The 15742-nt window shown below is 41.4% G+C and overlaps 1 long non-coding RNA gene across 14 annotated transcripts in view; it reads left to right on the top strand.

The window, feature by feature from the left end:
- The window catches only part of LOC104861479, a 427158-nt gene that overhangs the window by 28060 nt on the left and 383356 nt on the right, over positions 1 to 15742 (top strand). The window lies entirely within an intron of this gene.

The raw sequence follows: 15742 nt of genomic DNA, 5'->3' as shown, positions 1-15742 counted from the left end.
GTCCTGTTAGGAATAGCTTCATAAAAGTCATCTAGGACATGTATCCAAATCTTAGATATTCGAAGTTTAATAATAAAGGGAGGGCTGGGGATTTAGCTCAGTGGTGCTGCCACCTGCCTCGCAAGCACAAGGTCCTGAATTCGATCCCTGGTACCAAAAAAAAAAAAAAAAAAAAAAAAAAAAGCGAGGGGGGACTTGTCCTGATTTGAACTGAATGATTCATTCTGGTCTCTGTGTCCTCTATTTGGGTCCAGCTATGTTGGCAAAGCCTACTAATAGTGTCTCTTACCCAGCAAGGAATACTGTACTGCTTTAAGCGTGCCCACTGTCACATCTGCCAGGTGCTCAGGTGTCGCGAAGGAACCATGACCACTGTCTTGGGATTTTCTGTTTGCTTATCTCTCTCCTAGTTTGCATTGTCATTAGCTCAGAGTTTCTGGCACTGACCAGGATGCCCCAAATGTTAGCTGTTCTGGTCAGCAAATGTCTTTCAGATGTATGAGAATAAACATGATACATTAGAACATAAAACACACACTTATTCACTCTTTATTTTCACATGTAATTACTTACTGAGAAACTGTAGTGTGCCGGCCTGAAGCTAGGGGCTGGATCTGACAGACACGGTGACTACTGCAACGGGCTCCCACCTGGGGTGCGGAGCAGAGGATAGTTAGGAAATTGCACTGTGCTGAGTTACAAATTGAGATAAGGGCTTTGAAGAAAGGAAGCAGGTGACATAGAAGCCTGACCCTGATTTTGGGGTCTGGGCAGGTTCCCCAAAGAAAGTAACACTTAAGATGAGATCTGAAGGATGAACACGAGTTAAGTAAAGGCAGGGGGTGTCACAGGAAGTGGCTGTGCAAAGGCTCTGGGGTAGGATGGCGCGTGATGGTGTGCTGGACCTCTGCGGTTTCTAGGAAAGGTAACACGGAGGCAGCCCAGGGTCTGAATCTTTGTGGCCTACGAGGCCTCACTGAAGGTACTTTGCTTTACCTTTTTATTTGTGGTACCAGGGATTGAACTCGGGACCTTGCACTTTTGAGGCAGGCAGCAGCACCACTGAGCCAAATCCATAGCCCCTGCTTTGCTTTATCTTAAGAGCAGAAGTTTGCGTTTAAAGGTTGTAGCGAAGGTGTAGAAATGCTAGGATCAGATTTGTACATTTTGAGGACTATCTTGTGCTAGGAAGTAGGACATTATTTTGTAAATATAAATGAAGAAAAAGAGTCAAATATTTATCCTTATTGTACTATGTAATTTATATGTCAAATCAACCAAATAGCACAAGAGAAATTTCTCTGTAGTAGTTTTCCAGCTGCTATGTAAAAAGGAGTTGTAGTATGTCACTAGCTTGCAATCCTTACTGAATTAGGTAATGATTATCAACAGAAGTTAGTGTTCAAAAAGTGACACAAGCAAACAAGATTTGTGAAGCATATACTATTACCATTGGGTAGACGTATCAAAAAGTCAGAGCTAGGGGACCGGGGATTTAGCTCAGTGATGCCGCTGCCTGCCTCACGAACACAAGGTCTGAGGCTGGATCCCCTGGTTTAAAAAAAAAATAAAGTCACATCTGAATCTGACCACACATCTTCACCTGCATATTTTCAGGAAACACAGTCAGAAGAAATGCACTTAGTAAAATCCAGATCTTGGGAAACTTTACAGGACAAAGAAATTTCAACAAAGAAGTTACAAAGAGGGAGGAAAGAGAGACGGAGGGGAACCAGGCAATTAAAAGAGGTTTACATAAGTGTGTGGGTCCTGCTTGGAGTGCGGTTTGGACATTCTAACTACCACACAGCAGAGTATTTAGGATACAGTTTGGATTATTTGGCTGGACATTTAATGATATCAAGGGATTATTATGTGTTTTTCTCGTGTGATAATGTTGTTCTAATTATCTTTAAACAATGATGAGACGGAGTCCCTGTCTTCTAGAGATACATGCTAAAATATTTATGAATGGAATGCTGCGATGTCTCGGATTTGCTTCCAAGTTGGTGAAAGTTGAATCAGGATGCTGTATCATTGGCAGTTCATCTTACTTTCCTTTCTACTTTTGCTTTAGAATTGAAAATTTCCTCTTCAAAGAGTTTTGAAAAGTTACAGGAAAAAAAAATACGATCATCTTGGGCTTGGCTTTTCCTCCTTATCGCCCATACATTGTGTTTCAGGTGAAATTCATCAGCTCTCCACACTTTAATGTATTAATATACGAAAAGATTTATTTGTAATAACTCAGTATATTAGTGTATTTCAGTACCTATTAGACTGTGTAGAACTTGTGGATATTTAGGAGAAACTTAGTGAAGGCTGTTAATAGTCATGCTAAGTCTGTCACCCAGGAGAAAGCTATAGTTAATATTTTGGGGTATCCAATCTTATTAGGACTATATGAAGTATACTTTTAATCTTAATTGATTAGTTTCTTACTCTTTCTTGCGGTACCACGGATCAAACTCGGGACCTTGAGGTGAGCTTGCGAGGCAGGCAGTGGCACCACTGAGCTAAATCCCCAGCCCAGTTTCTTACTTGAAAAATCTTTTGTAACTGTTTCCCCAGGGTCTCAGGAGTTCTTTTATAAACAAGGTTTTTAGTAGTTTATAAAAGAACTTCTAATACCATGAAGAATGGCCTAAGTAGCATACAAACTACCTTGATACCACAGTTAGTTCTCTGTTTCTTCTTTTAAAAGGTGATCCTGAACGTCTATCTTTGCCCTGTTTTTAAAGACAGGTCACAGGATCATATAATGTGGAGATATATGAATTAGGCACTCAGACATATAAACTGGGGTCTCCACTTTGTCATTGATTATCTGTGTGATCTTACTAGAGTCACTTTGTTTGGACTTTGGTTTTTTTCCTAAGGTGCTTTCTTGGTCTTTATTTCTAAATATATAATGGTCCCTCAAAATACATGAGCCTCTTAATTTTTCTTCTAGAAAATCAGAATTTAAATTGTCTAATAGCCAATAAAATATTACAGAAGAGAAATTTTGAAACCTATTTTGTGTTTCCTCCCTCTTTTTGTTTATCTGGTGCAGGCTCAATTTGGCATTTTAATTGTTCAGAATGTAGACTTTGTGTGCTAAGTCTATCAGGATGATTCAGAATGACCTCACTGTGAAAGAATCTGTCACCCTTCTATTTTAGGTGATCTAACACTTCTTAGGGGACAACACATTTTTATTTTAAGGTTTATTTTTATAATAAATGACTCAACTTCAGTATTTTAAACCTGGTAGCATTTTCACATAAGGCGTTTCATTTTTACTTATACAAGAAAAGTGTTTACTTATATCTGCAGTGAAATCTGAAACACATTTTGAAACATAAGATGTGTATTGATTATAGGAAAGAACAGGAATCCATGCCACAGACTGAGCAGAGAATCAGCTTGTGGTGGAGTGTGGGGGATTAAGAACTTCTATTAGTTGGTTCTTGCTTATATACTGAATATCTAACAACTCTATGTTCTCAGAAGTAACTCAACTTGCAGAAATAGCTCATGAAGTCATTTTCTATTTAAATGGTTTGCACTTTTTAGAATAAATACTCTTTAACTAGTCCGATATTAATGTATGTCTTTGACAGCAAGTGCATTGAGAAGACAGCCTTTGCAAAACACTTTTGTCACCCGTCCAAGTATGGGTCTTTTATGACAGATTGTTGTGTGTCTGAAGGAGCTATTGTGTCAACAATGAGCATCATAATGAGTCTAAAAATCCAACTCAATGGAACAAATGCATTTTAATGGCATGCCTTTTACTTTAAAAGGATGTACCAAAATAGAGAGAGAGTCTGAAAGCAAGGCATTATTTTATAATGAAAGACTAATATATGGGTAGTTCGAGCTAAAGCAAGAATGTAACTGAGAATGGAAATTGACTTAGGATGGATGAAAGGACTCTCATCAGCAAACCACAGATGCTCCAAGAGAGTTCTCTTTAGTGGCACAGGAGGGGAAATTAAAAGGGGCATAGACACCTGGAAGTGGTCTTCCCTGAGACTCAGGAATAAGCCAGGTGTGAGCCTTGCTTCCACCAGCAGCTTAATCAGCCTTCACGGGGTTACATTTAGTCTGTTTACTAAAGCATCACAGAGATAATTCTGAGGAACCTATTTCTTTTAGTGTTTAAATTTTCCCTTGTATGTATGGTGTAAGATTGAGGAGAAAAGGAGTAAGTGTGGAGACTGAAAAAAAAATTTCTAACATGTTTGGGAGAGTATTTAAGGGGTATATTTTTGGACTCAGAGATCCAACTTTCTATATCAAAAGTAGACATTATGTAATTGTGTCTGCTGTTGCCATCACTATGCTTCTGAAATGGATTTTTAAGGACTGTATATTATTTGCTTTGCTTGTAAGAGAACTTGTAGTTTGTGAAAATACAATGTAGTACATTTACTGCATTTCTATTATTCTATCAATTAGTATGTCAAGATTTTGAAAACACCACACACACACACACACACACACACACACACACACACACACACACTTTTATACTAAAAAAGAAAAAGGTAGGCATGTAATGTGAACCTGAGGATTTTCTTTGTTACTTCTGTGATGATCTGTAAATTAAATTCATTCATGAATTGTATTATAGCTGCTGGTTAAAAATGGTAACAACTCTGTTTCATCACAGGCCTTTTGGGAGGCTGAATTTGTGGCAAGATGGACAAGGGGAAACCATAGGGAGAGAGTTGTGAGCCTTCCATCATCACATGAGACATCTCATGGTCTGGGCAGGGCTTCCTGTTGCCCTTAAGCCGCCATTTTTGTCTCTGACCATCTCCTCTTCCATGCTGCCTTGGACACAGTGTTGTTTCAGGGTCTTTTCTCTTGTGTACTTCACCAATGCACACTGCAGATCTTTCTCTGACATCTGTCTTTTTCTCTGAAATCCCTCCTTTGGGCTACTGGTAGCCTTGGCTAGGGATACTCAAAAGGAAATGTTGTCATTTGCAGTTTCTTGGGGTGGAATTCTGGGAAGAGATAAATAACTATAAGAATTTGAATGAATATTGCTAATTGAGTGTGGCCAAGGTGGGGAGGTGGGTTTGTATCCACAGTGGTCTCTCTAGTGAGGTGCTTTACCCTGGAATGCAATCCTGAGTGTCCTTCAACATGAAGCTTCTAGCTGGTTTACAGATTCATGTAGAAAAGCAGCTCTAGGACCTGGAGTTGAAGGGTGGAGAAGCTAACTGCACACTTCCCAGTCTTCGAGGCTAAAGGAAGGGTGTTCTACTACTAAGAAAGCTCTGTGAACAGCTGCTTTGGCACAAGATGTGCGTGCTCTCAGAGAGCTCCTTCCTATATGCCGTCGCTCCAGCCAGTTTCTAAACTAAATGGACCATAACCTATGTACTTCTCTGCGTTATCCAGAAAATAGTTCAAGAAGCACAGATGTCTCTGGCTGGAAGGAATAGAGCAAACACTTTAATGCTTGTTGAATGAAGGAAAAAAATTAAAGCACCATCCATTGCAAGTTTCTGAACTCCTGCTCTTTTGCATTTTGTGGTCTTACACCCACTGCAAAGGACCATAGGAGGTACCGATGATACAAAGAAGACATTCTTGGCAATTGGCACAGAGAAAGAAGGGCAGAGGTTAAAGACAGAACAGGGTGTCAAGCTTTGGAGCTGGAGAGGCGTCCCTGTGCTGGTAAGGTGGACAGGGCCTCTCTGGTGGGGAGCGGGGTGCCACTGTTGCCGTGGGGCTGCCCTGGGAGGTCACAGGAGGTCCTGTCTCATTCCATGCAGAGCCCCAGAAGTGAGCTTTCTTTTCACAGAGTTCCAGTCTGCGTTTTAGGGAACAGAAAGGAGTCTTTTGTTTTTTGGCAAACTGCACATTCCAGAGACTAATTTGGAGAAGCCAGATTTGTGAGTGATGGAGGGATGGAGGGGTCCATTAAGGAAAAGGCGTCTTTGTTGAAAATGGAATAGGGCAAGGGTGAAGAGGTGAGGCCAGGCAGATGTCAGTTTTGTGTGTGCAATGTCCCAGTATCTCACACAGCTCTGACCTGTAGTAGGCGCCTAATACCTAGTGGTCAGAAGACAGCACGGTGACAGCTTGGGGGATATTATTTGCTACATGTGTTTCAGGAAAAAAGTATTAAAAGATATTAAAGTTTTCCATACTATCTGGAGCGTATCCCCAAAGAGTGACAATTGTCTTTCCAGAAGAAAGCTTAGCACCACAGAAGATTCTGTATTCTGAAAAATGTATGGAATCCCGCTCTCAAAATTTGCATTTTCGATTGCGCTAAAAGGAGATTTCAGATTGCCCTTGGTGGCTGCTGGCAAAGAGAAACTGACAGGGTGACCGAAAGGCCAGCACTGCCCGTGTCTAGGCGAGACAAAGATAGAAAAGTGCTCCTGGTCCTCCAGGGCTGAAACCACTCATTGGTACCAGGGACCCTTTTCTGTACTTTGAAAACATCACAGCCTATAATTTTGCACACTAAACTCACCCGTGTTGACATTGGAACCCACAAGTGCCTTCCCGCTTTCCTTGGCATTGCACACCCGGAGATGTCCCCAGTGTGGTGGCATCATAGCAGACTGCTCCTTCAGGAGGACAAGCGCACATCCTGCTGTGGCACTCGGCTCTGCAGTTGTCCAGCTGAGATAGATTTGCTCACCATTACCAGGTGTGGTCAGAAAACATGGTGAATGTTTCAGTTAAAAATGAAACAATTGTTATAGTGACAGACACATTACCGTTCATCTCCCTCAGAATCCTCCCCCTTGCTTCAAACACATATTCCCTAGGTCTTTCCACTTTCTGAAGTCTTCTCTAGTGAATGTCTTTTTCTGTGTCTGAATTAATTCAAAGTGCGTACAGTAATTTCTATCAAATAAAAACATTAGGCATGTCCCTGTCTACCTTATCACATCTGCCACTGTGTGACTGCTGGCTCTTCCCCAAAGTTGAAATGATCAAGAAAGATAAATGTTTTGAGCCGGGCATGGTGGCGCACACCTGTAATACTAGCACCTGGGAGGCAGAGGCAGGAGGATCGCTGTGAGTTCGAGGCTAGCCTGGGCCACACAGTGAGTTCAGGACCAGCCTGAACTACAAAGTGAGACCCTGTCTGAAAACATCCACAACAACAACAACAACAAACCATAAGATAAACGTTTTGAATTGATTCAGGAGATGGAGGCAGCCAGGACAGAGCAAGGAAACACACTTGTGCAAGAGGACTTCCTGGCTCTTGTGAATAGTGCTGCAGATGTGAGTAGTGCTGCAGCCACTGGAGTGCGGGAAGCTCTTTGAGATGCTGATTTCAGTTCTCTTAGGTAAAGCCTCAGAAACTGGACTGCTGAATCCTATGGTAGCTCCATGTTTATTTTTTTTAGGACTGTTTTCCACAGCGGCTGCTCCAAAGTGTGCACAGGTTCCACTTTTTCCACGTCCTCTCCCACAGTTTCATTTTTTTTTTTTGATAATAGCCATCCTAACTGGGGTGAAGTGGTAGCGCAGGGTGATTTGGATCTGCATTTCCTTGGTGATTAGTGACATCAAGCTAAAACGCGTCTGCCCAGCAAAGCAAACGACAGTAAAAAGGCAAATCAATCCAGGAATCGAGAGAAAATATTTGCAGAGATATCTGAAAAGATGTTATCCTGCAAAAGATTTAAAAAACTCTCACGACTCAATAGCAAAACATCGAATAACCTGAGTAAAACATGAGCTAAGGGCTTAAATAGTTATTTCACCAAAGAAGACATACAAATGTCCAGCGGGTATAGGAAAACATACTCAGTCACTACAGTAACTCTAAAATCTTAATTCTTGTTCTTCAGGTACAAAGTCATGGATTTGGAAGGTGCTTTATTTATAGTCAAGTTACGCGAGTGCCTTCCCCTTTGAGTTAATATTAGTTAATCCTTTAAAAATGCAGTTTTATTTAGCATTTTAAACTGATGGCATTCTTGTACCTTTGTTTCATGGGAATTAAAAAGGAAATCGTCTTGCTCACAAACAATTGCAAGACAGTTGAGTGTCTGTGTATTATTGTGAACAGGGTGGATTCGGCACATAAGTTTTAGCTGCAGTAGAGTTGAGAGTGGAATTCCCTCATGATCGAAAGGAGATGGAGTATTCGTTTGAGGACTGTCTCCCATATTTCATGTATATCTTGTTTTGTCTGGGGACCACTACTCAGAACTCTGCCATCTGTAGTGGGTAGCAACCAAATCTCAGTCTTAAAGAACTCATCTGTTAATTTCCCTTCTCTCCCTGACTTGATGACACCACTGTGGATACTTCTTCTCCCTCTCCAATCAATAACATCTCATTTTCCATTATTACATCTTAAGTATATTACAGTGGTTGCAAGCTGTTACATTTTAATTTTGGAAATGTGAAGGCTGGAGAAATCTGTTGGGGAAATAGAGGAGTTCACATCCTCCAAAGATGGCCCATCTTCCAGATAAACTAGTGCCTGGTCAGAGAGCATTTCTGCCTGCCTGTGCCTTGCGGTGTGTGTTCACCCTGCCTGTACTTCTGTTTCATAGATGAAGACCCTGGGGCTGGGGAACAAAGCCACCCGCCCACTTGGGCAGATGGAACACCCAGAGTCTCGCCCTGGCTCCTCTCTACCCTGCTTCTTTCAAGTTATAATTTTAAAGAATTTCGGGGGATTTTAGAAGTAGTGCCTTATTTCTGTTTTGGTTATCAGGAAAGAAGTGTTTGGCCCTCAGTAAGTGTCACCCAAAGCGGTCCATGCTGTTCTTTTTTTTTTTTTTTTTTTTTTTTTTTTTTGTACTGAGGATCGAACTCAGGTCCCTTGAACTTGTGAGACAAGTGGTGGAACCACTGAGCTAAATCCCCAGGCCTCTGTGCTGTTCTTTACCTAAAAGTGGGAGTGGCAAACCTCCACACCATTATTGGATTTGGGTCAAAAGTTGGTCTTTTGGCAAAGGGAAGAAATCTTCCAAAGGGCAATTTCCTATAAATCTCTCTGTGTTAGTGGTTTTCATGCCTTAGTTGATCTCTAATGGAAACTGCTTGCAGGAGAGAGCAGGGGAGTTTTTCTTGTCACTTACCAATGCATTTCAAGTTCAGAAAAAGTAGAGTAAGTAGCCCATGTTTGAAATCTTTCTTGTAAGGACATCTGCATGCTTAGGGAATGCCTTGCAAGTTGGAAGATTGTGGTTTAAGGTTGCTTGGCCTGGTGGGATTGTGCAATGTTGGGGCTGGAGTGTGGCTTTCAGTAAACTAGTCTGGGGTGATCAGCGAGTGAGCCCAGTTTGGTGCAACTGTCTCTGTCTGGATTTGGGCTCTGGGATGCTGGTGGGAAGATGGGTGTATGGTGTGCTGAGCTCTCTTCCTTCTCCACTGGCTTCTGGAGGCTCAGGCTAGTGAATTAGAGAGGAACAGCAGACATTTTAGCACTCGACACTCTTCACTGAATACTTTTTCAGGGACTGCCCTTTGGATTAAAATGCAAAGGGCTCCCCCCCGCACTTAGTTGAACCAGGGCCTTTGGACCAAGCTACCTTACCCATTTTTATTTTTTATTTTGAGAGAACTCTCTAAATTGCCCATGCAAGACCTGAACTTGTGATCCTCCTACCTCATTCTGCCAAGGTCTTGGGATGACATTACCCAGTGAAGGTTTTCTTGCTTCTTGCAAAATACAAAAATATTATGTTTTTTTCACAAAGAAGAAAAATCCTCAGGTGAAGGTTTTGCCTCATCTAGATAAATTGAATTTATTTCAGTACTAAGAATGGAGCCAGTTTTATAGAGATCCATTACTTATTATTAATTATTATTATTATTATTATTTTTGGTACTGGGGATGAACTTGGGATTTTGTGCTTGTGAGGCAGACAGCGGGAACCACTGAACTAAATCCCTGGCCCTCCATTACTTCTTTTCTTCCCATCTCCCTCCTCTGTTCCCTATCCATCCATTTATTTAACCTTCCTAAAATGTGTGTATACTTTTTTGTGCATTTTTATAAAGCTGGTATCATTTAAACTTGTACAAGTTTCCGAAGGAACCTGTGACAGTGCACCATAAGCTTGGAGATTTAAAACAACAGAGATGTGGGCCGGCCTGGTGGCGCATGCCTGTAATCCCAGCACTCAGGAGGCTGAGGCAGGAGGATCGCTGTGAGTTCGAGACTAGCCTGGGCTACATAGTGAGTTCCAGGTCAGTCTCAACTACCTAGTGAGACCCTGTCTCAAAAAAATAAAACAAAAAACAACAAAAAAATTATATATATATAAAAAAAAACCCAACAGAAATGTGTCCCCTTCCGGTCTGGAGAGCGGAAGTGCGAAATAAAGATGTGCTTCCTTCCGGTCTGGAGAGCGAAAGTAGGAAGTCAGTACCGCTGGGCTGCACACGAGTTGCTCTCTCCAAGACCACGGAGGACTCTGATTTCTAAGAGTGTCTGAAGGCTGCAAGGCTTCCTTGGCGGTGGCTATGTCACTCTGGTCTTTACCCCAGCGTCTTCAGATCGTTCGGCTTTCTCTAACCAGGGCCTGCTGTTCTTCAATATGGTTCGTCCTCTCTGAAATCATAGTGACGTTTGGCTGCTTCGGTGGTGGTGGTGTCGGACGCGCCTGGTGCTTTTCTGGCTGAGTGAGTCTTCATCATAAAGCGAGGTTGCCCCTGGCATGCGAGGCTTGAACTTGCGGCTTCTGTCATTCTGTGAGGCCACCAGAACTTGAGTCAAAGTGAGTCTCTTTTCTTTATAAAGGTCCTTTTTTGGGTATTTGTTGTTATAGCAACAATAAAAAAATGGGCTAGCTGGGTGTAGTGGTGCATGCCTGTAATCCTAGCTACTCAGGAAGTTGAGGCAGGAGGATTGTGAGTTCTAGACCTGGGTGGGCAACTTAGTGAGACCTCATCATAAATACACAAACCAACCCAAGACAGCTTCTGTTTGTGTCAAATCTTTTCCTAATTCAGTGAACTAGTGACAATGGTAGAGCACTTGTCTAGCATGCACAAAGGCTTGGGTCTGATTCCTGGCCCCACAAAACAAACAAAAGGACAAGTGTGATTGTATTTAGGGACTATCAGGTGATTCAGGAAAATATGCTGATCTAAAGATCCTTATTTCATTTATACTTGCAAAGATCCTTTTCCCAAATAAGTCATATTTACCCAGCTTCTGGCTATGAGGTCCTGCTATCTGTGAGGTTAATATTCAGCCTCTTATGGTAACAATCATGCAGCTTGCTCTTTAAAAAATCCCATGGTATCTTTCAGAGATCCTTTTTCTTCTATTCTGGTTAATTTAGCATAGACTTCTCACATTTCTTGTCCCTGCTATAGAGTATGCTTGGGATGGGTATTCATACGTTAATTTAATCCCTGCCTTGATGAGTAAGTGTTTTGATTTTTTTCACTATTATTGAAACACAGCAGTGACTGGTCACAGGGTAAAAGAGACATTTGCTGGTTTGGGGATGTAGCTTAATGCAAAGGCCCTGGGTTCAAATCCCAGTACCATTTAAAAAAAAAAAGAAAAAAAGGGGTTGGGGATTTATATCCAGGGCACTGTGCCCACTTCACAAGTGCAGGGTCCTGAGTTCAATCCCTGGTACTGCAAAAAAACAAAAAACAAAAAACAGAAAACAAAAAACAAAACAAAACAACAAAAAAAAGCAAAGAAAAAAGTGACTGTTAATAATCTGTGTTCGTATCTGCAGTAGGTATGAGTCCTTCTAGTGTTTTGTGAGGTTGCTTGCAGAGCTTACTTGTGGCTGGACTAGAAATCTCTCTCCTTACCCTTCCAGCCCGTCCTGACTGTGGCTGTTGAAATCTTGCAGACATCCACCAGCTATTTGGCTTTAGGTGTTGGTCTCATCTCCTGGGGTCTCGAGTGTCTTGCCCTGAAAAGCAAAAAGCACAGATTCATAGTGCGCACCCCAGACAGCCCCCAGAAGAAGCCAGACATACAGAAGGTGTCATTTGATTGTGGCTGCTCCCCATTTACCCACTTGCTCCCTAGGCAAAGCTCTCCAACAGCCCGTGTGGATTGTGGGGTGACCTGCTCACCTGCTGCACAGTCCACCTTAGCAGCTCTCCCTTCTGTGAGGCCACCTTTCTTCTCTGGATGCTTGGACCTGTGCATCTGGGCTTCTCACCTTCCTTCCCCTCTTCTCTCCTTCCTTGCATTCATCCACTGGCCGTCTTGCTATCTTCTGAATTTGGACAAACTCTTGCCCCACTCTTGCCCCCCCGTCTGTGGCCTCCTGTTTTTCATCCTTGTTCTTCTCTTTCTTCAGCCTTGTTCTCTCAGTTTTACCTCCCCAAGAGCTCTCCTGCCTCTATTTCTTATTAAAACAGCCTCAGCAATGGGTTGGAGGTCTTACTATCTTGCATTTCTCAATTTTTTGTTTGTTTTTTGGTATTGGGGTTCAAACTTGGATTCTTGCTCTTGAGAGGCAGGCAGGCAGCAGAACCATTGAACTAAAGCTCCGACCTTCTTCCTAATTCTTTTGGTGTGGGTATATGTATATTTAAAAGTGCACTAATATGTGTTTATTATTGTAAGGAATTTACTAAACTTAAATAGTGTGTGTGTTGATATTTAATAACATATTTAAAGGTGTGGGCCAGGGTTGTAGCTCAGTAATCCTGGGATTGATCCCCAGCATTACCAATTAATAAACGAACCCCAAGCAAACAAATAAATGTTCTTGTGAAACATAACATTGTTTTTGAACAGGCGCATTCCTTTTTGCCTAATTCACTTTTCTCCACATTCCCAGTAAATGTTACCACTAATAAAGGTGTTTTGACATGTTTGTTTAAGATCTGGATCACAGTTTTTATCTTTTATTAATTTTGGGTGGTGGATTCCTGCATGCTGAAAAAAAATTTGTTTTTCAGAACGAATAATTAGTGACATAGCATGCTTTGCAATTGCATAGCACCCAGAGTGGAAAGTAGAAACAGAAAAGCTGTGGTAGCTCCTCCTTTGCAGTGTGTCCGTGCTGTATATGCTACTGTTCTTGAAGTGAAATGATTTGCTAATCTTTTCACCAGGTCTTCTTTTTGGGAGTAAGGCAGTTTGCATGGAGGAAATGAAAAGTTTGAAGGACTTTTACTACTGCCGAGTGTTTCGTATAAACCTGATAAAATTCAGTGGACCAAAGAAGTAGTTTAGTCTCTTGGGCTTCCGTTTTCTAATCTGTAAAGTCAAGAGATGCACTGAAGATAGTAATGTTACATTTACAATTTCTTCCTTGAGAAAATTTGTTGCCTTTATAATATTTACTGGAACTAAACTTCAAGGTACCGAAAAAGAGGCAGGAATCAGTTTATCAGTCATTTTTTTTTCCCAGTTTAGATTCTGCCAGTCCACATCTTGTTATAACTGCAGTGTGGCAAGAGATGATGTCCTATTATTACTTCTTTCTCTCAAGAATGCTTCAGCTATATAGATCTATCATAGCGGTTGTTACTGGTGAGTTTCCCCATATCCATCAGAGAAAGAAAATCCATCACACTTCTGACTGCTTTTTCCTTTTCAAGAAAATGATCTTTAAGAGAATGACATGTAATATAGACTTTGCTATTCTTAAGGCATCGGAGAAACTGCACCTGAAATAAAATCAATACATGATGCAGTAGTTTATTTGCATTTAAAATATTGAATCGCAAAGCGTGCTATCAAAAATGGGGCCGGCTCCACACCCCAGACTTACATAAAGGAGCAGATGTAGAAGAAATATTCTAGCTACTGTGCAATACCTGGTTGTGTTTGGTGAACTCATGCATCTCAGCTATGTTAACAGATGAAGTAGCTCATGACAGATTAGGAAGTGTAGCTAGCAGGGAGGAGTTTTTACGTTTCATTTCATAGTTTCAGTTTAAATTACCATGATGGTTACCAGGCAATTGAGAGAACTAAAGCACAGTGTTACCTTTGGTATTTTCTAGGGAATTCTCACTCAGTGACACATTTGTTGTGACCTTGACCAAATCCTTTTTTTTAATCTTCTGAATTTTCTTCTCTCCCATTCCCCAGTCTCTCTGCAAAGTGAGGTTCTGCTGTGATTTTATTTTACTCTTTTATAAATGTAGATACAAACAGTGTGTTAACTGTTTGCATCTTTTAGAAATTTTCCTTCTCTCTCTCTCTCTCTCTCCTCTCTCTCTCTCTCTCTCTCTCTCTCTCTCTCTCTCTCTCTCTCATCTTTTGCTTGGTGTACTTTATGCATATCTTCTTTATGTTTCTGTATTTTCTTTCACGGTGTTGGGGATTGAACCTGGTGCCATGTACACCTACTTCTGAGCTGTACCCCAGCTCCTCCTTTATGTATTTCTCAATTTATTCTATGGTATCTATTTACATTGGGCAGTTGAAATCTGTAGAGAAAGCCATCCATTTCAGATTTTAAAGTTCTTCCATGAAATTAAGTGTTAGATTTTAATTTAATAAAATTTTAATCTTATAATTATTTTTTTCCTTTTTCTTTTTACTCCACCCCTTTCTGGGGTTAGAACCAGAGCTTTTCGTGTGCTACACAAGCAATCAAAGAGGGAGTTACATCCCCAGCCCTCTTTTTCAATTTTAATTTTTTAAAGTTGAACTATATATTCTTCCTGCACAAAATCCAACTCTTGACATTTGCTCTGATGCTTTTGTCTTTTTATTTATTTTTCAATGCAATTTTAAATCTTTGATTCTCTTCTGGCTTTCCTGTTACTTCTGCTGGTCCCTGTGCTGACTTCTATGATAGCAAGTGTTCCTGTCTTGAAGTGTTGAAAGTGTTGAAACCTGGTCTCCAGTGCAGCAGGTTGACAGGCAGGAATTTTGGGAGGTGATGGGATCCTGGGGACTCTGTCCTCAAGTGTAAGTAGATTAACCGGTTCATGGACTAATGGGCTAGGATGGCCGTGGCTTTGTGTAAAAGTGAGCTCTCTCCTTTATCCTTAGCAAGAAGACCTTCACCAGAGGCTGGTGTCAGGCTCTTACATCTCCAGTCTCCAGAAGCGCCAGTCAGTAAATTGCTATTCTTCATAGCTCATCCAATCTTGAGTATGTTGTCGTAGTAACAAAAAAATAGCCTAAAACAAGTGGGATCATAGTCACAAGTCAACCTGAAAGTCACTGGCTTTTATTCCCGCCTCAGGGACAGCAGATCTTGAGCCCCCACTGTGATTCTCCTCCATTCTCCTCTGGAGGGTTATGAGAACTGACTGGCTTCTATGTCTATTGAGACTCGTTTCTGCCCATCTGCCATTGCCTGTCTAACTCCTGGAGCCTGTTTGTTGGTGGTGTGTGGGTTTACATCCACCATCACCACGTTGGATTCAGACGGGGCTGATCCATTTTATTACTCTGGTGTAAGCTTGGACAGAGAGCTATCCCACAGCTCCTCAAAGATTTCTAAATTGAGCCTGTAATATTCAACATGATTTTATTCAAGGTAGCAGGAGAGAATTACAGCAAGAGAGTAACTTACACTAACTGGGAGATAGTATTGTTTTTGGACTCCCTAGGCCCAACCCATCTACAAGGCTTTGTTGTAGGGTCACTGTGCTCTCAGCTCTGCCTGCCTTCCCTGTTGGTGGAAGGCAGTTTTCCTACCATTATGCATACCCATAAGTGAATCCACATTCCTAAGAATCCAGGTTAAAGTCTCACTAGACTCATAGAAAAAGGGGTATTGTTTTCCCCCTCAATCCAAGAGCTTTCCTCCTATAATTCTTCATTTAGAGGCTTTCCCTTCCCAAGATGACG

This window comes from Fukomys damarensis, unplaced genomic scaffold (genome assembly GCF_012274545.1).
Source record: "Fukomys damarensis isolate Sample0158 unplaced genomic scaffold, DMR_v1.0_HiC HiC_scaffold_10, whole genome shotgun sequence".
In the NCBI taxonomy this organism is placed as follows: domain Eukaryota; kingdom Metazoa; phylum Chordata; class Mammalia; order Rodentia; family Bathyergidae; genus Fukomys; species Fukomys damarensis.
Note: the sequence above shows the minus strand (reverse complement) of the source record. Positions and strands in the feature narration are given on the sequence as shown.